Raw genomic sequence first — 22,954 nt, forward strand, 5'->3', positions numbered from 1 at the left:
CTGCCAAAGGGTATTTTCTTTTATCCACGACTGCAGAAGCTTTCTGGATCTCTTGTACTGGCAGCTGTATGACTCAAATCGACAGTAACTAAAGAAGTGTGAAATATGCAGATTGCTTTCTGGCTGATTAGGCCTTAATACCCACACTCTAGTGTGATACAGCAAAAAAAAAGAAAATCTCTCACTCCACACTGCCTCAAACTGCACCAATCTGTGCTTTTCCAGCAAAGGAGGTGTTGTGGAGAAACAGAAATACAGCAAAGAGTTGAAATCCTATAAAGATTCACAGCATGTGAAATGAGCAACATTTTTTATGATTACAAAGCCGGTTTATTACTACAACTGCACCATGTGGTCAGCTGGACTGACATTGAAAGTGAGTGATGACAGATTCATTAAGAGGAATCATAAAACTGTCTTCTTGACATTACTGCTACAACACCTCGTCAACTTGTCCGAGCATGAACGTTACATCCTTTACAAATCCAAGTCAAGCATATTCAGGTGTTTCCAAAATGTAGAGTGAGGTTAAAAAGCTCAATGTTTGGTTTGAAAAACAGCAACTCACTGCGGGCTAAAAGGCGATCGATAAGAGATGATCCTTTTTAAGTTCAAGAGTTGGGAAATTTATAGTGTTACAGCAGCAAAGAAGTTAGAACAAAAACTAAAAAAAGAAGATACGATAACAAATAGATATTTAGTTTAGAAATGACCAAAAAGACTATAAACATATATGAATTAAGCACAGTAATTTTAACATGATTCAAATCTGGGACTACAAAAAGTCATTCACATTTACTGTTTGTGGATTAGACAAGAACCTAAAGAAGACCATTTTGGATTTTATTGGTGTGTTTCCATTCAGTCAGTTATCATGCATGCGCATTTTATGTATATGCTGTTTAGATGTTAAATGAAAAGCACTAAGTCTACAAATGGTGAGCTGATATTATCATGCTTCTATAGCAAACACTGATACTCTTCATACAATACAACCAATGTCTTCATTGAAGCTAGTTATATTCGATTCTGCAATGGAGTGCACATGCATAGTAGACCAACACATTTCCTTATCAAAGCACTTTCTGCTTGGATAATATTTGGTTGTTTTGACTGAAAATGACTTTATAAAGGACAAAAGAAAAAGAAAACTGCTGCTCTGAGGCTGCGTGCTTCAGGTGGATACTGAGGGCTTCTCTCATTTAACTGAAGTTGTCCAAGGTCGGTGAGGCAATGTACCTTTTTTAAACATCAAATTTCAACAAAAAAAGTAATTGAAGGTGCTTTACATACAACATATCCAAGCCTATAAAAAGGCAGAGAAAAACAGATGATTTATTTTATTTTTGCATTGTAATTATGACAATGAAATGGATGTATGAATTACTACCTAATGAATTTATTGGATGATATACACCTGTAAAGGCTGTCAAAATAAATAAAAAGTTGGTATAAAAAAAAGAAAAACAGAAAAGAGGTTAGGAATATGATATGAAATCAATCTGCTCGTTTAGCGCTTGTTCAGTTTTAACACTGAAACTACTTCCTTCTTACTATTATCAACATCAGCAGTGCAAACATCTAATATAACTGATGTTATTCATGTTGCCTCGAACTCAAACAGCTAGCTATTATTTGGTGCAGTGGAAAGTGGAAAGCATTGCGAATGAAACATGCTGCAGAGAGCTCCACTATCTGTAATGTCCCGCCCATAAATTCACCGACTGAGGTGCAATGCTCACATCAAATCTGAAACTTCTCATGTCTTTGTTTCAGTACATTTGAAAGGCGTCGTCATCAATAAGCCTCACAACATTGAGTGAATCTTTTCAAAATGCTGGTAATCTTATTTCAGCGTCTTTAGCATACTGCCGGTGTGTTTGTTTGGATAAGAGAATAGAAAGGGAACAGAAGTAAGATGAGCAAATTAAAGTAGATTGTTACATAAAATGAGAAGAAGAGAATAAAGCATGATTCATTTATATACAAACCTCTTCCACCACCCAGGTACTGCGCCATTCTGTGGGAAACGCAGTAATCATTTTGAAAACAGAAAATGCTGCTGTGTATTGGTGCCCAAAAGCACTGACATAATTTTAAGAGACTGGAGATTGAAGTGATATGTATTCTTAATAAGAAAGACACATAATTACAGAAGTGAGCAAAGTGTTGGGGGGGGCGGCGCTAGTGAACATCATGAAGTGACATTTCTAATTGTGGAGAAATGGAGATAACTGCCAGCATATTTGCATATTTGTGAAGTTCAAGAACAGCCATTACAATTCACTACATCATTTTTAGGGCTAAACTATTTTTAACCCAACATGTATCTTTTAGCACTCAACAGTATTTCCAGCAAGGCAGCGTTCCTTCGATGGTTGTAAAAAAAAAGAAAAGATTGAAGTCATAACAAAGATTTGCTGTCAGGGTTTAAGTGGCTGACGGATAAAAATCAGCTCTGTGTGAATTGTAATGGAAATGAGCAAAATATCAGTTGAATTATTAGAAGTGAAGATGCATATTGTTCAATAAATCAAAGCTACATCAATTACTGTTTGATTTATGCTTGCAAACAAAATGACCTTCAATTCACTGATGCAGAACAGAAACACAAGTCCCTGTCACAAAGGACTCAATCCAACTTCAGTCTTAGCATTCTCATCAACTCTAACAAATGATCGTGGAAATGAGGGCTGCAAACTAACAATTATTTTCATTAACAATTAATCTGCTCATTATTTCCCCAATAAATCACTTCATCACTAAATGTCAACAACTTGTCAGAATTTTACCAAATTTCATATAGCTTATCTTTTTCCAACCAACACTGTAAAACCCAATGGCTCTTTGTGTACTCGACTTAATGACAAAGAAAAGCAACTAATCCTTACATCTTAGAAACGCCGACCTGCAAATATTTGTCTGAAGAATAGTTGAAATAATTATGTTTTCAAATAACCCCCCCCCCCCCCCCATCCATGAATAAATGTCTTGTAAAAGCTGCAAATCGCAGACAAACAAAAGGACAGAAAACTAGCATAATTTAGGCAAGCCCTCAAAGTGGTTATCAGTCTGAATTGTGAATTCAAGCCATACACGAGTACTAATAAATAATCAAATTGTGGCTTGTGTGTGGCAGCAGTGAGACACAGAGGAAGACAAGAACACTCCAACATTAACCAGAGTGTAAGGAAACCTCAATCTTAAATCTTGACAAGGTGCCAGATTGATTTTTCCGTTGCTCAGAGGACTCCAGCAGAAACCAGAGGCGCTCCATTAACATGCTCGGCCATTCCACTTCACCATGATTTCTGGATTACAAAAGCAAGTCTCTGTGATTCTCAAACACTTCTCATTATCTCTGCTCACTTCATTCTATAATTGAGACACTCTGTCTCAAAGCAAGTCGATATAGTAACTGCAGGGGCATCTGCTGCAGCATTACTGTTCGTATTTGTGGTCAGTTGTAGAGTATTCTCTCAGTGTATAATGAAAGCCTTCATTGAAAAAGAAAAACAACAACAATTAACATTTCACTGATTATCCATCTTTCTGGTCACATGCACTTTTTAAATGTCTTTATTAGATAGACAGGAGCCACAGGTCGGATTTGAACCTAGGTTGCCCGCTTGAGGATTGTAGCCTCTTTGCTTGGGGCACGTAAACTGACCACTAGGCCACCAGCACCCAATGGTGAAGTGCATCAAAAAAGAAATATTCCTGAGAAATGCTCATCTGTGTGCTGCCTTTCAATGCCATACAACCTTATCAAACTCAATCATGTGAACGGCATCATATTAAGCTGTCAATTCTACATTACAACTGCCAATTCTGACAATGTTTGGCCGACTTATTGATCAGTCATTTAACCTCTTTTGCGTTTCATTAGCCATGGGAAGTGGAGAGCAGGCTGTTGATGAACTTGCAAAGGTATAAACTGGTATCGTCTGCATAAAAATACATTCACAGATTTATTATCTGATTAGATTAGATTGATTTAGTAATATATCAAATAATAACTTCTGTGATATGGTGAGATATTTAAATTGAAAGTGGTATCTATAATGACTGTGAATATTCTAGTTTGAGAACAAGACCCATCATTCCAATATAGCAGCTTTACAATCAGACAATAAGCACAATCTTTGTTTAAAGAGAAGTCCACAAGAAAAAAAAAAAAAGATTCATCCTGACTTGAATGAGAAAGGATTGCTAATCTAGTACAACACTACAAAACATAGGAAGAACTTCAACATTAATCAAAACACTGAATAATTCAGAAGCAGCAGAAGTGTCAGTGGAGATGAGGGAACTCAAAGTGGTTTGTGTTGAATTTTGTGTTGACATCTACAAACCCTTCCACAGCCAGATGCTCTGAGTTTCTGTTAATAAATTAGGAAAAGCTAAAAAAATGTTGACTGGGCTTGACAATCTTTCTTACTTTGCTGTCAAATTATAGTGGTGAGAGCTCAGCACAAAAAGACCAACTGGCAAGATTGAGCTGATGCTTTTGGCAGCAGTCTAACAAGAGGGTTGAAAAATTTAAGTAGATAAAAGAATAATGCCATGTACACCCTCATGAACAGTAATTTTGACCTGATACACATTTGAACAGCAGCTTAAATTGCTGAGATGAGCTATTTCCAAGAACAGCTTCTACCGATTTTCCTATTTATTTATGTTTGATAGAACACGTGTCATATACAATCCAGATCATTTCTCATATTAGTTTGTTTGTGCTAGAAGGTGTAAAAAAGCAATCCATTGTATGATGCAAAACAAGTCAAGCACACATATTCTCATTAACTTCATTCATTAGAAACAAAAGTGACAACAAGATACTTTCTGAAGATGGCATACAGCAGGTGATGTTGATATGTGTGAAAAGTGGTACGCCTAATGTTTATAGTGTGAAACTAACACTGAGTGTTGTCAAAGACCACAGTAGTGATGAGTATACCAGAGAGATTTTCAGTAAACTTCATACCTTACCTCGGGAACTCAGTCCAGAAAAAAAACCTCACATATTACATGGATTTGTCAACTGTGCAGGAGTAGGACCAACTACTGCAAAACAGAAACCGTAGAATTTTATTACTTCACTCATATCTATCAATGTGTCTGGTCCTAGTAATTTAATGATATTTACTGGTGTGCCTACAGGCAGTCAGCCTTTGCCGTTTAAGTTCTCAGAAAGCTTTTGTTAAATGTTCATGTCCTCAACGCCTCATTGGCTTTTTCCTGGAAAGTCCTTAAGCGTTAGTCACTGTATCTTTTAAAATAAGCATGCCAGACTTGGGGTGAGCATACAGTGCTAAGTAAGGACTTGATTTGATTATATCAGACTCAGGAATCAGTGGCAGTGCTGGGGGGTTGGGCAGATCAGTAAACACGGCCAGCTCAAGCTCTTTAGAGGATAATCAGCGTGACCGTCGCGCCTGACTGACTCCAGTTAACACGACTAAAGTCAGGCTTCGAATCAAGATTATTAACTAATGCGAAGACAAGATTAGGATAAACCAATGATGCATGTCTCCTTTGTCATTCTCTGTCAGAAAATGCAACAGACACCACAAACACTTTGATGAAGTTTTATCGATTTGTCCCATTTTTAAAAATGATTTCATAATTTCTGCACCCATCTCACACATATTTACACTAAAGGATGGAACTACGTTTAACGTAAGAGAGAGAAGTTAAGGTGGAAATATTGTGCTTTCAAATCTCACCATTCAGATCGGATCGCAGATTTAAATAATGGATCAGATTGGCGAAAATATATGTATTTATAATATATCATTCTAGTCTTCAGCTAGCCATTACTCAAACTGTGAATTTGAACAGCACTACAGATCAAAAGCATCTCCATGTATCTTAATCATGTATCAAATCCTCAATTCTTGTCACTCATTACTCCAATTCCTATTATGATATAACAAGCAGTGAGATAAAGCTGAACTCCCTTTTTATTTTAAAAGTGCTTTAAAAAATCTGAGTACAACAGACTGTAATATAAAAGCTGAATCGTTTCAAACACAGTATTTGTTACCCTCTATCGTGAACTTCAACTTTACAAACAAAAAATATGAATCTTTCTGTGAATAACAAGCGATCTGTAATAAACAAAAACACTGTTTCTTTTAAATCTTGTAGAGCTTTGACAATGTTGAACATGTAACATACAAAGTTCATAAAGGGGATGTATGTGTATCTAAGTACTGGATGCACATACAGATCATGGTGTGCGAGTCAGGTTTAGGGACTACATTTTTAGTATCAGTGTAAAATAACTGTACTTCTTCAAAATCCCTGAGAAGAGTCTAAGTGAAAAGAGAACGTGTTAAGTAGTGTGTGCAGGCACCGTGAAGATCTGCTGTAAAACAGGATGACAATTTATTCTTAAAAAAAACCATTTTACCGAAGGTGTTTTGCAGAACTCCATGGTGCCTGCACACATTGCTTAACGCTGCCTTCTTTTCACTGAGACTCTTCACAGGGATTTAGCAGTGGTACAGTTATTTTACACCATGTTGATCAAATATGCATCCCAAACCGTGGGGGGCTATATCCAATGTATTGATGACACTAAAATTCTTATTGCAGCACATGAATTCAGGAAGGGAACAGACAAACAGGTGGAAAGAATTACTAAAAGAGGGCAAATCGTTACTTCCCTGAAGCACGGCAAAGCAGCAGCTCCACATGAGCACACAGTTAGAGCGCACACACAAAACGATGGCTCAGCTGATCTAGTCTCACCCAGCTGTAACACCTTTGTTAACACCTTAGAAGACGAAATAGAGGGGGATCACTTGGTCCACACATTATGGCCCTGCGACATTCAGGTTAAAAGGTGACACGTTGTTACATTAAAGCTTTTGTCCTCTACAAAGAATGTTAAACAGATAAGGAGCTGAATAAACATGTTGGGTACAGTGAGTCTGTTTTTAGACTAAAAAGCTCACTGACAAATTGGGAGAGAGAAGAGTTGTGAACAGACAGGGCCTGAGGCTGAAGAGCAGAAAGTCCCTTGTCCAACCCTGCTGTGTGTGTGTGTGTGTGTGTGTGTGTGTGTGTGTGTGTACTAGAATAGGAAAGACACCATTTCTTTGCGTCAGTCTTTTGTGTATTGTTTGTTAAATGCATTCCTGCTCATGCAGCTTGCCAGGCCGGTTTCTTACAGAAAACCGAAATACCCCACTTCAAACACAATACATTCACTCAAGCTAATGGTATCAACATGTACTTTCTCAAGACAATTCAAGATTTTAAGCTGTTGTAATCAATACTGAAAGTTCTACTCACCCACGCAAGTGCTGAAATTTGAATAAAATCTGTCAAAAAGTCAACAAAAGTAAACACTGGTCTAACTGCTCCTACAGAGAGTCAGGAGTCTTCACTCTGGGAGGACAACAGGACACTGCTGAGTGACTAATACACTGCACTACTGTTTGAACCATGGACAGTTGAGGTGTTGCCATGTGAATGTCTAACTAGAGAGAGGGCATGGACAACCATTAACCCTGAATTACTGCCTGCCTCTCCTCCAGCAGCTGCTTCACAAAGACCGAGTCAACAAGCTTGCCTTCAAACTAGCTTGTCACTCTCACATGGTAGCAGTCCAGAATCAATGCAGCACTGATCTGTTCCTGAGAGGCAGAGTGTCACATTCAAAGATTGATGGGTATCAGGAGTGAAGACCACAATTTATCAGTGTGCTGCTCGTTTTTGACAATGCAGAATCAATTATTATATGACTCATTTTAGGCAGATTACATAACATTCAAACTCTTCAACCCTAAGTAGCGTTACACCCCAATCAGACAAATCAGTTGATTTATATGGGGGTAAGGGGTTTTTGATGTGCCCTGGGCAACTTGCTTTTTGGTCATCCCGATTGCCTGGTTTGTGCGGTAGTGCTTTAAATGCCTTGAGTTGGGGAAAAAAACAAACTTAGAGCAGGATGCCCCATATTGCTGTGTTTTTCTCCCATTTTGGCTGCATTTGGAGTTGCGACCTTCCGATACGATGTGTTTCACGATACAGGGGTTACGATTCAATATGTATCAAGATACTTTACAACACTCAACATTATTTCCTGAAACATGAAAACTGGAGCAGAGAATACAGTTTGCTGTGTTACTAAATCAAAACTATTTACGGCAGATTTTCCTTTCCAATTTAATAGAATACACGGGTTTTCACAACACACACATTTTAAACTTCAACAAACTCCAATTCTCCAATACCACACTAACAAAAATATATAAGTCCTTGGCACCCAAAGTTCTGAACTTTCTCATTTTTAACTACCATTATGCACACAATGCTGGTACAAAAAAAAAAGGATGGCCGCTGCTCTCTTGCTCACGTCAGCTTGGGTCTAGCTGTTAAATTTAGTAATTCACCTTATTCATTGAAAAAATGAATTGATATGGGCAGCTGGGAAAATGGATATAGTATCATTTAAACAAACATCCCAATACTGTATTTTTTCTACAGCCCGACCACAATGGTGACATTTTCTTTTTTCTTTTTTTTTACATTTGTTGGAACCAATCATCATGGAGTATAACCTTACCTAGTTATGTTATCAACACTGTCGATACAAACTCTGTTTTTTCAATGATCATAAGTATAAAAAAAAAAAAAGTTTATATTTTCAGAAATAGATTATTGTGGGTTTTTTTTCCAGTTTGCTTTCGTAAGAATAAGCACTACTGTGAAGGAGTAGTTGTCGAAGGAATCTGCCATGTTACAATGCCATTCTTTTTCTACAGAAACCCAGCACGGTCAAACCATACACATGCTCTAGAGAAAACCTTTTTGAGTTTTCTAACACAATTTGCAGCCTCACTGCGAGATGCCACTTAACCCTAACCACTAGTCCTTTTAATCTAGCTCCTGAAATAAAAAAGGCTCTTACATCTGACAGTGACTGCTGACACTTAGTTACACTCTCAATCACTGTCGCCCTGCTGGAAAATGCATGTAAGACAGGGGAGGAGTGAGCATGCCACTGACAGAAAAACCTTTCCATTTTAGTTACACCCACCATAGCGATAAAACCACACTTGAGTATTATGAGGCATTCATATTTTTCCCGTTCTAATACTGAGTAATTGCTTGCTGGATGTTTGTGTAACCTTTTCACTACAGTTCACTCCCACTTTTCAGCTCACATTATCTCTCACCCACAGTTTTAGACCGAACAGAGTTCTCTATTTCACATGGTCCTACACTCTGCTGGAGAAAACATCCTTTTATTAAGTTGCAAAAATATCAACATAGAAGATTAAAATTTGAATATGACATGCCTGATCCAGACATCAGACAGGCTTGTTTACATATTTGCGGGCAAAACAAATGTTTGGCCATCCATCACAGAAAATGAAAAGGCTACATGTGCAGCCACCTGCAAAATCGCACATCAGCCAGGTCAGAGCTCAAATGCTCCGTCACCCTGAAAATTAAAAGAGCACAGGTTTGCTTGCTTTTTTTCTCAGGCTGTGCTGCGCTTGTGTAATCTTTTATCCTTTGGCCAACCATCTACCCGTTTCGTTGTGCCTTTCTTCTGCTTCACAATTGTCAATCTTCCTTTATAGTTCCTGTCATATTAAAATGCAAAGCAAACAGGTAGACTGACATACATCATGTTCTTCCTTTTATGGCAGTATCTTAATAGTACTAGTAAAAACCTAAGACATTCATTCCACTAACACTGAGACGAATATACATGTGCTCTTCTTCTGCCTACATGTAACATATTTAAATATAGTCTGATATATTCACAGCTTGGAGGATGTCTATATTTTACTTTACAACTTGTAACACTAAAGCTGAATTTATGTTTCTGTGTTGAGTTGTCCCTCTGCTCCTGCTGATGCCTACAGCGTAGAATCTGATTTATCGTTCTGCGTAGGATCAAACTAGTTGTTTGCGAGGCACCCCTTCCTCACTAGATGGATGTGTAGTGCATTATCCAGCCATGTTGGGCTTTTATTATAGAGCTAGAAGTCAGCTGATTGGCTTTACATTTATTTATTCTGTCTGTTAAACACAGAGCTGACTGTGGTTAAAAACTGTCTCTCGGTCGAGGTGGCTTTTTTCCTCAAGATTAAAAATACACATATGTCTAACATTACTGAAAAGGAGCATTATCTGGCATTACTTCAGCCAATTCCAAGTTGTCTTCTCTATCAACAAATATCCACCAGCAATGGAAAATGTAGGACAAGATGTCCAATTACAACACTTGTGGTCTCCTTGTGGGCCATATTGCGTCCGTAGCCCCGCATATAAACACCACAGCATCTCAACACTGAGGCATAAATCAGCCTTGAGCTGTTGAGTGAAACGTTACATGCCCATATTTTTCAAAACCAGTCGGGACAGTCCAATCCAATTATGTTAAAGCCACAAGATTGCTTCTGTGACTGTTTAGACAAATGTCCACAGCGGAGACGTTTGTATGTGCAGTAAGCATCATGTCAAAGCCAGAAGCGGAAACAGTGTTCACCGCCTGCAGCTACACAGTGTGATTAGTCCAGGGTGATTACAGGGGAGTTTTCTTCATAATGTATTTACCTGGTTTGGTCGCCTTATTTGGTTCATTAATATTTCAAACTGCATCTCATATTGAACATTATGTTTATGATTTTTCTCATTTTAAGTAATGAGTCTACTCAGTATCGTTTACTCTATCCAATAATCATTTTGTCAAAGAAATAAAGATACTCCAACAGTCCAAACTAGTGAGACCATTTGCTTGTTTTATATGGCATTTGGTAAAACGACATGCAGAACCAACAAACGTTTGGTCATTGGTTGAAAAAAAAGTTGTGGAATATCTGTCTGAAGATTCACTTGTTATAACTTCTCTCTAGCTTGTGTTTCACTCTCTAACTAGCGGGTTCGACAGGATCCATGTCCGGAGTGGAGCGTTCCTCTTCAGCGCAGTCACAAACAGCTGGACTCGCTGGTTCACAGTTTGATGGTTATGTGGGTCATTAGTTGGCTTTTTAATTGGACATTAAGTGTAAGCGTGATTGTTCGTTAGTTGCTATGTGTCAGCCCTGGGAATGACTTGGGACCTATCCAGGGTGTACCCTTATCTCCAATTTGATGACAGCTGGGATTTGCTCCAGCCTCCTGTGACTCCAAACGGGATATTAATGGATTGATGAATTTAACATTAACTTAAAGATGTTTAACAGTTGTCCACATGTAGTGGAGAATGACAGCAAGTGGCCGGTCATTGATGTCCAATCTCGAGGGGCCGGAATATGATTACCTGTTCTCCAATCCAAATCTGACTAGTTTATTAAAAAAAAATTCATTTAATGGGGATTTCCTTGAATTAATATTCAAGATGGGAACCATCCAAGAAGAGTTAAAGCAAAATGTATTAAGGCAAAAACATCCAACCAGTACTAGGCTCATGTATTTTAATAGATAGAGATTTCTTTTTCCTTTTATTTTCCTTTTAACTGCCTAATAAACTAGCCCCATGATATGAATATGTCATGGAGAATAAAACTTCTAAAGCCCATGATCGCGGTTAAGTCTTTATCCATGCTCAGTAAAAGGAACTGGACATGATCAGTGCAGGCAGGAATGACAACACTTCAGTGGTCTATAAACTGAGGCTGCTCTGGTGGGAGTATGTCTTAAACTAAAATGGATGTAAAATGTCTTTCTTCTTCCTTTCATCTGCTGCCATGTGTGCTCAGGCTGTGAGATGAAACAGGCCAGTAGAGCTCTGTTAACATTAACGCAGCTGTAGTGCAAAATAAAATAATTCACACTTTTTTTTTTTTTAAAGGGTATTGAAGTTTGAATACATAAGTTCATCTGTTTTCACTTTCAATTGTGGCAATTTTTTTTCATTTCTGGATGTTCTTCACTTTACCCTTCAAAATCACACAAACAGGGCATGTGTCATTGGATAGAGAAAGAAACCTGTTTCTTCTTTGATTGTTCAGACGACAGTGTGATTCTGTAGTTTGATAAGGGCAACCGGGAGAGAGCCTCAGAACCACCCACTCACTCACTGTCACCACGCTCAAGTATTGATGTTCTCTGAAGAATTCCCGCACGTCACATCTTCACAGGCCTTTTGTAGCTCGACAGTAAGCTTGAGTCAGATGTATCTTTATATAACACATGGCTTGACAGTTACAGTTGCCAGGTTGCCTTTGGAGACCATTTTTGAGACATTGCCAACAAAAGTAAGCCCTTAGGTTGCCATCTAATTTTTGAAATATATAATTGATAATATATATTTTGGGGGACTTAAGCATAACTGTATATCAGCTATTTTGTAGACCAGTAATTAAGGATGGACACATTCACTGCTAACACTATAGAGTTTAATTCAGTGAGGTTTCAGGCAGCCCAGGAGGTCATTTTCACTTTATCCTGTCTGAATTGATTTGAAATAACCAATATACTACCTAGAGCAGTCATTCTTTTGGCAGCCTAAAGCTAAAACTTGGGGCTTTGTTTTCATTACATTTGACAGTATGTTGATAACTGTCGATATAAGGTGAGTTAAAAAAAAAAAAAGGCAGCCATTTCTTTTGGCATACAAAAGATGATGCTGTGCTTGATTAGAGCTCACAACTTGGGAGAGAGGACGCTAGATTTATCTGCTTACTGTCAACACATTTTGTTATCAAACTGCAGAACAGCTGTTAAACATCTCAACAATGAGATACCAGATTCTGGACACAACATCCATCAACCATTTTTAGATGGATAATTGTCACGCTCAACTGAAAAGATCACCAGTGTCGGGAACAAGTGACGCGAGTGTGATAAACGAGGTCATGTAGCTTATGAATGAATGAATGAAGACAGCACTGAAGGCAATAGTGTGTCAAACACACTGATACTGGTTGACAGAGCTTCATTATTAAAACACAGAAATAAAAAGTCAATTCAGGATGGTTTTATTTATTTTTTCCTCTGTGCTTTCATTCTAAGAACACAGAGGAGCACAACCAGAGTCAAATGAGAAAGCATTTTGCAGCACTCAAGAGTGCACAGAGCCACAAAAGCTGACAATATCTTTATGGCTTGTGTGGGGGAGAGTTGAGTGTAACATGGGCTCACATCCCAGGAAAAGATGGATCACCACTCTGGCAAAGAAGCAACTGTGCAACAAGCATTCAGAGCGGGCCCCTTTCTGCTGTAATTGGAATTTCACTAGTGAGGAATCGAATCAATTCCATAAAAAATAAAAGGAGATTCTTTGACTCATAACACAACTGTATACGTTTACATGACAACAAACACATCTAGTCAGCCTTTCAACAAAATACAGACCATATAAAATAAATAAGGGAATGTTTCAACAGCAATCTAGTGGTTATGTTGTGTACCCCATATACAGTGGGTCCTTGTCACAGAGGCATTGGGTTCGAATCTGACATTGGCCCTTTGCTGCATGTCATCCCCCACTCGCTCCTCCCAACATTTTCCGCCTCACTTCAGCCATCCTATCTAATACAGCCATAAACGCACCCAAAAAAATAACATTAAAAATAGCAATCTACATGTTTAAATGATATCTGTGGCAAGCCAAGACACATTGATCTCCATTTGAACAGTAATCCTGCTGTTTTGAACCCACAGAAACCCAAACCTTGGAAAATACTGCTGACCACTCTTTTATTGAGATATCCACTGACTGAAAGTACTAAGTATCAATACGTTGATCAAAACGGCTGGCTCTGTGATCGGCATAACCCCAGACTCACAAGAGGTAACCTTTGAGGAGAGAATGAGGACCAAACCAAAAACAGTTCAGATCCTTGAAGGCAATCCTTTGCAGTGTTTTTAATAGACTCCGAAGCTCCTTAAGTGAGCGACGAGTGTTCTAGTGAATGGCTCTGAAGGTCCTTTGTTCCAGCAGCAGCCAGATATTTGAATTAACATTTTTAGTTGTGGCTCTGATTCATGGCTGTAAATGATGTCTCAAATGGTTTCACTGGTGTTTGTTATTTATTTACTTGATGTGTATTGTGATTGTACTGTCGATGTTTTTTGATGTGTGAACTGGCCAGGTAGCAAATGAGTTTCCCCGCTGGGAGCTAATAAATATTTCTAATCTGTTTCTGACTGCAAAAGTGGGCAAATAGCGTCTGAAAACGTTGAATCAGAAGCCTAGGTTTGCTTCCAAATTTGGTCGTATAGGTCATGCAAGGCGTTGTTCCACTTCATTGTTGAAAACAGAATTATCTGGTCTTACGGTTAGCCCATTGGTGCTCTTTGTTTGTGTTATTTTTGAAAAACCAAGCAACCAACCGCAAGGTAGATAGTCTCTCAGTACACACAGGCACATTCATGCTAAGGGCGTGTGAAAGGCTATGAGATATGCTTTTTCAGGTATGTTGAAACAGATTATTCTTGCTAAACTGCTAAAGGCTGTTTTATGATGAATTCCTATGGGTGTGAGTGAAATTAGCTGTGCACTCGGTGACGTTCCCAACTCCACTATTTCTGCAGCGTTAAGATATTTCTTGGGTGCATCTGAATCTGAAAACAGCAATGCCTTTCACACACTGCTGTGAGGCTAAACGCTGTATTTAAACCAGAGGGTTGTGTTCCTGTGTAAGACGAAGAGATGATCCGAATACAGTCCAGACCTTCCTCCCACAACAGCTCCAGACAACACTTCTCTCTCAGCAGATATTACACCAATATAACCCTATTTGACTGTCAAAACATGGATCTACCTGGATCTTTACAGTAAGCCTACTTCCTGACCAGTGTGCTATATCTTGTGATAAATAGTAGAAAATAAAGATGTTGCATTAAAGTTAGATTCATTCACTTGTTGACATATTATTGAAGTTACAATTAAATTCCATGAGCTTTATTGGCATGAATGTAACAATGATAACGTTATAATGACTTCAGCATACTGAGATATCTAGCTAGAAAAAAGATTATTGGACTCAAATGCCTTTAAGGATCTTTTTTTTTTTTTTTTTGTCTTATGGATCAATTCCTCTTTTTAAATGGCTTCCAGCTAAATGCAGTGCCAAATAGTGGGTGAAAAGACGTTGCATTGATTTGAAATTACATTTACTGACTACTAACTGGCAGTCTGGTCTTGTAAAGCCGTGCAGGATGTTGGAGCTTCCAGCCAGTGCTTAAACAAGCCCATCCCCCACCACTTAGGGTGGACCACTTCAAATAAATCTCAACCTTGGGGAAACGAAGTACGATGTTTTATACTACAAAGGTGCTCCATCTCATCTCAACACGTCTAATGACACTAACTGTATTATGAGGCTTAATATGGACTCCCCTCTGCACAAAGGGAATTAAGAAACGCATACACTTCCCATTTGGCAGGCATTTCTTATCTTCACCCAAGTAAAAACCCAGACTGTAAGTGCATGAGGGTATACACACTCAACCAAAGGTAAATGGCTTCATCAAAGTGATTTTAGAAGTAACTAAATTAATTAGAATTACCTTAAAGTATATTGGCTAAATCCTTTCTTACTTTGCCATCAGATGGTGTGCAGCCATGAGATGACAGGAGCCTTACAAAGCCAACATAATCCCCTTGTCCTGGACTAATCTGATGCCCCGGACCCTCAAAACAAACACTGTTAAATTCTCGTCTTCAACCCGGTTACTCCGATATGCAGCTTTAGTTGGAACAGATTCTAATAAGGTTAAAGGCTGAACTAAGAAATAAAAACCTCAATGATTATTGCACATCTTAAGGGGTTGACATTTCTTATTGTGCAACAGAAGCAGCTACACATACCAGGCCAATAAAGCTGATTCTGAAAGACATTTTTAATGTCAGTCACATACAGACACATCAGTCAATGGCACAATCAGTTGTTCCCATGCTATCCTGGTTTACAAAAGGTCACATCGCAGCTGTTTAGTTTTCACAAAATCAAATTGGTGAATAGGGAAATTCACAAAATGCTGTTGTTCTCCTGTTTACTTCATCCAAGCACACATCCCAGGCATCTATAAAATGTCATGTAAATTTGTGGAGCTTAGAGTCTTAAATTTCACTCCTCCTCCACGATTGATGGCTCTGTCAGATTGTAGAAAATGTGTCTGGCAAGCTACAACAAGGCTCCTAAAACCCTTACAATGATTAGAGGTAATCAGATGGAGAGGATCTGGCTTTTAAAAAACAAGTACTCAGCTGGATAGGAAGAAGTAGCAGCTCTGTGCTTCACAGTGAACTGAGTTTGAATTGTTAGAAAGAGATGGAACAGAAGATATAACACATTTGCTCTGAAGAAGTAGTGAAATTGTTAACAAGGACACCAGTGCTCCAACTATAATTATGCGTGCTTAATTATTTCAAGTCGGTGGAAATCATTGGCAATGAGAAATCCTCTGAGGCTGACAGTATTTTATTACTAAATCTTGTATTGATTTAAGAATGACAAGTGCATGAGAAGAAAACGTTCTGTATGAAATCAATGCCAAAAAGGCATAAATGAATCAATAACGGCTAAACACTATGGCAGCCTAAGTGAAAGGCTAGACTCTCTTAAAGAGAAATTATATTTGCTCTAGTAAAGTTGATGTTCTTGTTGCGCCATTGACCAAAATAGTCTTTTGTGGCTGGCTGAGTAGAATGATAAAATGTCCAATATACTGGGGATATGCATAACACCTACGCCCAACATTTATTTTTGTGTTCTTGAGTGCTGAATGTGTGAACTCTGTTGACATTGCTTGCCATGCAAGACCTAGAATCATCAACAATAACAAAGGCCATCCTCAATGGCTGACAAGGTTACACTAAAGCTACACTTCAACCAACCAACTGCTTTGCCAGCTGACCTTCACAACAAAGTGCTTAAGCCTTGTTCATTTGCACTGAACTCCTGAAAAAAACTCCTGAACTTTTCAGTGTGAGCTGCATGCGTAAATGCAAAAAGCCAGATTTTCACTCTGCCTTCTTCTGCCAAGCGCCCCTTGTATTTTTTTTCAGCAGAAAATCAGCTGATGTGAAAGCGCAGAAGGATATAATCAGGAGAATTCAAATCAAGCGAGGGGAAGGGGATGATGACGTTTATTCCCTTCATGATGCATAGACTGCATGCACACGACCGTTACGATCGCCGTGTAAACAATTTAACGGCAACATTATTGTTTCTGTTTGCCAGTATTTTCTTCTCCGCTCTTTTGTGATTCTGCAAAAAGCATTGATGTAAAGGCAAATATTTTCATTATAGTGTCGACTCCGTTGCTTCGTCCTCCACTTCTGAGGCGTTCTTTTTACGCCGCGTCTTGCCTCGGGAGACCCCACGCCCCCTCGAGTCCGACAGGGATAGTCCCCAGCTGTGAGGTGCATGTGTGAACAACCAGATTTGGAGGAATTCAGTGGGCAGTCATCCTGAAATTATCTACATATGTTCAGGAGTGCAATTGTGCAAACAGCTTAAGTGTTTACAAATCCACAGGTCTTCTGCAGGATAAGTGGGTTGTGCTCTTAGAACTTCCAACATCCAAATAACGGCACAAGTGTTCAGTGCAAATCAGACATGATTACAGTATAACACACCAACACAAAGCGGATTAACAGTACAGTGAAGTCTTTTTTTTTATTGTGTGATTCCAAGTAATATCTAAATGCCTGCATTAAGAAGCTCCAGCCCAGAGTTACTGCCACACCCGGACAATGGATCTGCCAAACTTATATTTAAAACTTAACTGCAGCATTAGTCAGGGATGCCTGAGGCTCTTCAGGAACGAGTCAAATGATTCACTGCCAAATATTCAAGGTTTATTTTTGTGGACTGGTGCACTTATCTGAACAGATAGCAGCGGAAAGAAGGACATTAAACAAAAACACTTGTTTCTAATGTACCAAATTAGACATCCTTGAGAGATGATTGTGCTCTAAAGGCTGATTATTACCAATTTTCTATACTGATGATCACTATTTTTGATGTTTAAAAAGCCCAATTCTATCTTAATGGTGATTGTTTTTTGGACATCAGAGGCTTCCTGGTCTCCTGTCCAGATGTATTAACCACTAGCATATAGGGGGCTTTTGCTGTATGCAAGGTTACCAGTCACTAAGAGCGCAAGAGGCGGAACTCATCTGCTGTAATACAACTCTAGAACTCGTCTGCTGTTTTCTGATAACAATTAAGCTTTTTTTTTTTTACTAATCTCTATGATTCTCCTTAATCTCTATAAACATACTTTGCATTTGAGTGCACGTAACATTTATGTTGAAGACAATTTCTCTCCAGTGTCTTATGTTGCTACACCAACTGCAAGTAATTACCATTGAACGGAGAAGGAGGTCTTGGTCCCGATAGCCTTAAATGCTTATCCCAATTACAGCAGGTTACACCGTAAGCCTAGAAAATATTGCTAGGGGGCTACATCATACAGCTACGATAGTATTATTATCGATGATAATTATTTTTACCCAAAAAACGCCATTGTAAGAAGCTGATGGCCTAGCAGTTAGGTTAGCCCCCATATACAAAGGCTTATGGTCCTCCAGGCAGGGTTCAAGTGTGAACTGCGGGCTCCTTTCCCACATGTCATTCCCCACTCTCCGTCCCTGACTTCCTACTCTTTCCAATGTCCATGTTGAGAAATTATAAAATTCTGTAATTGGGGCTTTTTAATCGGAGCACAGTATTGGTTTGCAGACTACTTGGAAAGTCTTTAATGTGGTGTTGTCATACTCTCCGGAGTAGCACAGACCACAGGGTTAGCCCATAGTGGTCTTGTAAAAAACAATTCCTCTTTAATTGAATGACTCACTTTACTGCGCTGAGACAGCCCCAACACAATGAGCCAACGAAAACAAATTGGAGAGAAGGTTCCTTCATTTTTTTTTTTTTGTTAGAAAGCCCTAACTACACGTTTTATTAGACCACTATCCCTCATTTGTTTTTTAATACATTCTCCCCTAAGGTTTCACAGGAGATGACTTTGCTCTGCCACACATAACTTGTTAAAAGCAAAGGTCTAAGTTATTCTTACAGTGGCACCAAAAAAAAAAGGGGGAAGTGAAAAGGAGGTTTCAAACAGTCTTGACTAGCACCACATAGATTCATAGAAGTGACACGTTATTGAGAAACTTTTTTTTTCCTGTCTTCCTACAGATACTCAAAAACACCTTCACAGGTGACCCCTGGGGGAGGGGGGGGGGTCCCCGGGACACAGCTTGGGAAACACTACGCCTCACTGGTGGAATCTCAACTCCTTTATAAACTAATTTTACAATGAAATTCATGAACTGACATTCAACTTTTAAAAAGGGTCAAAATGATAAATGCAGGCAGGTGAGGGTTTAATGCCTCATGTGTAATACTGAAAGACACTTCATTTACCCTCCTCGGGTCAGAACTAATACTGAAGATTAACATTGTTTGTTGGTGTCGGTGCTTCAACAAAGCTCAGAAGTAAGTTTCCACTTTTACACTGCACCTTGGTTGAACTTCAAGCAGCTAACAGAGCTGGTGTAATGAGCTAATGTGACTAGTACGCTAGCTGGCAGAGTGAAACAATGAGCTCAGAGTGCAGTCAGCCTTGGCTAGCTTTGCTGCTGCATGCTGTGTTGGCTATATGGTGTGAAGCTAGCCAGCTCTACTCGCACGCAAGGCTAACGTTAAATGGCTAAGGAGTCGGTAGCACCATCAACAATGAGAGAGAGTGAGAGGGGGGAAAAAAAGAGGAAAAAAAACAACATAGTAACTTACCGACTTAACTAGCCACTCCTATTCCAAACACCGCTCCGTCCATGGTGGTGTGCACTCCATAAAAGAAAGAACTAATCAGAGCAATGGGCTTGATTTACAATAATAAAAAATAAAAAAACCTCTATGAAAATGTGAAGCACCAGAAACCAGTGGCAGAAGCACTCCCCCAAGACATCCAACACAAGAGAGGAGGGGAGGCCAGCGATTCACTGGACTTCTGCCATCACACTTGGAGATAACCGTCCACATCGAAAACAACCCAGTCCGGAGGGCATTTTTTTTTTTTTTAAATCGGTGCCGTCTCAAGCCCGACACAAGTCCATTCCCTTCCCGCGGTCTTCCCGACAATTAATCCCACTGCGAGTCGCGTACCATCCAGGTTAATTCCTCCGTAATTCACCGTTTCTTTGGATGAGCACCGCGGTGGGTTCTTCGTGTGGGAACTGATACAATGTAGCCAACCAGCAGCAGTGGGGAGCGGGAAGGAAATCCAGGATGAGGCGTTCTAGTCGGATTGAACTGTCACAGTCCACGGAGCCCGGGCTTAAAGACACGGAACTGGATTAACCGCACTACACGGATCGTGATTTAGTGTGTTGTTTTTTGTTTTTTTTTTCATCGAGGACGAGGAGAATCAACCAGCTTTGTCTTTGTGGCTATTTTAACCACCCGTTATTCTGCAAAGCGAATCCCTCTATAGCAAATATAAAGGCTATGTAGCCTAAATTATATAGCTAATATATTACACATAGCCATATGCCTACACACACAGAGTTTACAAGGTGTTTAATTTCTGCACAATTGTATGTATGCAGCCTATAAGGAAAACAATTACATTGTGCATTTCTGTTTGAGGTGCAGAAAATGAGAGTAAGACTTTAGCGTCCGATCCTCCTGCTGTTTATGCAACAATTTAAGAAGTTGGACACAAAGTAAAAGTAGGAATACAATTCTCAAATGTGAAATTACACTGTTTCTGTAACGGGGCAAGTAGGTCAAAATTAGTATTTACTGCTATAGTATTGAATATAATCAGGCTACATTAATAAATCACTGGGTCTGTTTTTATGATGCCTTGAACTTTAAAAGAGGTTAGTTACAATTATAGTATAACAGTGAACCTTGTTTTTTAAAGGAGGAACAAATGGTTATTGGTACAGATCATTAAAATGACCGGTTCAAAACCAGTTTTGGGTTGACGTTTTTATTTGTTAAAAATACATGTTGGTTATCCATTAATAAATTCTAACGGTTTCTCCGTTTTTAATTAGCCATCTGGTCTGCAGATATAAACTTGAATGAGCCATAAAATTAATGATTTTTTTTAAAACACCAATCCAAGTCTGCTGTTGTAAATAACATTTTAATGAGTGAATGTTGATCCTGTGGTTGATCAGTGTGTTGAAGTGGTCTTTATTCATTAGAGTGGTATTTTTTTTATTTTTTTAACAGAGCAAGTGTAAGCAAGAGGAAGAAAAACACAGGCCAAAGGAATATATTCAAACCTAGCAACTCAAACATTGTCCATGGCTATATATTACTAATAAAGCTGTTATGCAGCTCAGATACACAAAGTGTGCAATAAGAAATGAGTGTCATTACAGTTGACTAATGTATACAATCAATTAAGCATAATCTGTTACACACTGTGATTGCTTTTTATTTAGAGAGTGGATTGTATGTACACAACAAAGTGCATTTCAAATAGAAAATCATATCGTCTGCATATAACGTGTTTTTGCCAGTGCAAAACGCCTCTTTAAACATACTTGAACACAATATAAGACTGTAAGTCCTTTTGTTAGGCACAAGACAAAATAAAAAGGTAAAATCTTGATCTTTATCATTCAGTGTGAATTGAAATTGTCACCTTTGTGACTTTCAAATCCATGTTTTAATTGAACTGAGCTGGGTATGAACAAACAACCAAGAGGGAACTTCTCACTGAGACAGAAAATAAAATGATTCCAACAATATAACCCTCTCGGATACGTTTGGGTTCCGACCCTCACAGCTCCATGGATAACCTTTCATGTTTACCAGCTTCAAACACCACGAAGGCTTTAAGTCGTTGTCTCTCAGCGCTGGTTTCCCAGGCAACAAGAATATGATAATGTTGCCTTTGACATGACAGAAGGAATCATCTCGCTAACAAACAGAGACAACAGGCACAGGGAGGGCCGGGGGAGAAGCAAGGGGAGGGGGCTGAATTAATGGACTCATTTTCACACAGAGGGAAAAGCAGCAGCAGCAGCAGGAGCAGCAGCTACTCACCATCCTCCATCCCATACTCCATCTTCCTCTATTGCCTCCAATGCATTCCTGCTGGCAGGCAAACTCATGCCCTCCCATGGGAGCAGCCAGCCTCCATTGAGAAGCTAAATAACAGTCAGTGGCGAGTGGGGGACTGCAGGGGACACATTTCTGTTGACGACTATCCTTCGAGGCTCCAAACCAAGTGCTCCATAGCTGCTGAGTGTCGCACCAACCCAAAGCTGAAATGAACAAGCTGTGTGGACTCCATGTGTTTTCCATCAGCGAAAAGGGCTAATCAGCCAGCCATGTGGAATCACAGAGAGGCTGGCTCCATTTGTGTGATCATCTTTCCATTACTCTATAAAAAAAAACTGTAAAACCTTGAAACCCATATTAATAGACATGTTGTTTAGCACATGTTCAAATGAAAGGTTTCTGTCAACTGATAGCATTGTAGCATATTTAAAAAAGGCAGTAACATAGAGAAGAAGTCATGTAAATAACATCAGTAAAAATCGAAGGTTAAGCTACGTAATAGGTTCAAGTGAGTAACTTTAATAATAGATTCCAATGATTCATCAAATAGTTTTAACCATTACCCCCATTCATTTCCATTCTCTATGTTAAAGACTGCTGTTCAACTTGTCGTTTTTAAATGTGTGTTCCATTAGAAGCCAGACACGCTGGTCCTTCTGTTGATCCATCTGCTAGTGTAAACCAAACAATGTCTCACTTTTTGATTGGATTGCAACAAAATGAGTAAAGTAATTAAGTTAGTAGATTTAGTAAAGTCACTAATGGTCCAAGTAAGTCAGAGTCGCTAGAGATCCACTTACAATCTTAATATATTTGGACCCTTATTGGATTAAAGTTTGGTTTACTATTGGATGGATTCCCATGACCCTTACGGTGCAAACGTTCATGCCCCATCATGATGTATCTTTATAATGTTGGTGATCCACTGAGCTTTT

General features: G+C 39.0%; 1 protein-coding gene across 4 annotated transcripts in view; it reads right to left on the reverse strand.

The window, feature by feature from the left end:
- LOC109986832 (zinc finger protein 609) overlaps positions 1-20,810 on the reverse strand; it is an 83,666-nt gene extending 62,856 nt beyond the window's left edge. The window contains exon 1 of one of the 4 annotated variants that reach the window (XM_029278016.2): positions 19,728-20,810. The gene's annotated coding sequence lies outside the window, so the exon portion shown is untranslated. Of the gene's footprint in view, positions 1-7,305; positions 10,181-19,727 lie in introns of those variants that run through there. The other 3 variants (XM_020637660.3, XM_020637661.3, XM_065952740.1) reach the window with 3 other exon arrangements.
- Between the last annotated feature and the right edge of the window lie 2,144 nt (positions 20,811-22,954).

Source organism: Labrus bergylta, chromosome 3, assembly GCF_963930695.1.
Source record: "Labrus bergylta chromosome 3, fLabBer1.1, whole genome shotgun sequence".
Taxonomy (NCBI): Eukaryota; Metazoa; Chordata; class Actinopteri; order Labriformes; family Labridae; genus Labrus; species Labrus bergylta.